The sequence below is a fragment of the Neomonachus schauinslandi genome, chromosome 4 (assembly GCF_002201575.2).
Source record: "Neomonachus schauinslandi chromosome 4, ASM220157v2, whole genome shotgun sequence".
Taxonomy (NCBI): Eukaryota; Metazoa; Chordata; class Mammalia; order Carnivora; family Phocidae; genus Neomonachus; species Neomonachus schauinslandi.
This window is the reverse complement of record NC_058406.1, coordinates 187,421,488-187,422,641: the sequence shown is the minus strand read 5'-3', so window position 1 is coordinate 187,422,641 and position 1,154 is coordinate 187,421,488.

Here is a 1,154-nt window from a genome sequence, read left to right as displayed (position 1 = left end):
CAGCGCGCACCCCTGCGACCCCACGTCGCCTTAGTGACACGCACGCTACCCAACAACGTCTCCTTGCCGACCCGCCCGCCCTGGACGCGCGGGGAGGGCTGCGCCTGGCGACAGCGGCGCGCGCTAGTCGGGCGCTGCGGGCCGAGCGGAACGCGCGCTCCAGCCCGGTGCCTCGGTGAGGCCCCGGCCCGGCGCGCACCCGGGCGCTGCGAGCGCACGGGCGGCGCTCGGTGGGGGCCGGGGCGGGGCTCCGGGCTCGCCCCGCCTGCGCTGCCTCCGCGGCTCTCCCGGCCCAGCAGTCTGGCTGCGGCGGCCGAGCCTAGCCGAGCTGAGCCACCAGGCACGTAGGACCGGGGCCGGGATGGAGAGGCGCGCAGCGGGCGGGAGCTGCGAGGTGGGGTTGGGGGCTCTACGGCCACAGGCGTCCCGGAACTAGGGGCTGCGTCGCGGCCCATCCTCCCTCCGGAGGACACCACCTCCGCGCGCCCAGGACTGCGGAACTGGACGGGCGGTGCCCGGAGTGTGGGCAGGAAAGGCTGCTGGGGAGGCGCGGCTGACAGCGGGGTGCCGGCCGGGGGGCCACTGGAGCAGAGGTGCGGGTGGAGGAGCCTGGGGAGGCGGGGCGGGGTGGCCCCCAGCTCGGTGCCCGCTGTCTCCTCCCCAGCCCTTGACCCCAGGGCGGAGGCACAGAGTCCACATTGTGCCCCCACTCTACCCGGCCCTGCCAGGACAGAGCCCTATTCACCTCTCGGACGCCAGCGCCCTTGGGGACCCGGAGCTGAAGAGCGGTCACGCGTGGGTGTGCGTGTGCTCCGGCAGCGCCGGCGGTGCGGCTGTGCGGGAGGCTCTGGGCGGGGGCTGGAGGGGAGGCCCGAGCTCCCGCGGCCCACGCCGCTGCGACTCCAGATATTTATAGGCCTTCACTGCAGAGCTCAAGGTGGGACTGCGCGGGGCCGGGGGTGGGGAAGGACGGTGGAGAGTCCTAGAGGCTGAGACAGCTTGGAGGTAGAGCGCCAGTGTCCAGGGGATGGGGCCGGGACCCTTCCCTGATGCCGGGGTGAGGGAAGGCAGTGCGGTCAGTGCTTCCTGATGGTCGGGCTTGCCTGCCGGTCTGAGGTTTACAGGGGACGTCCAGGTTTGGGACGGAGCCGGGG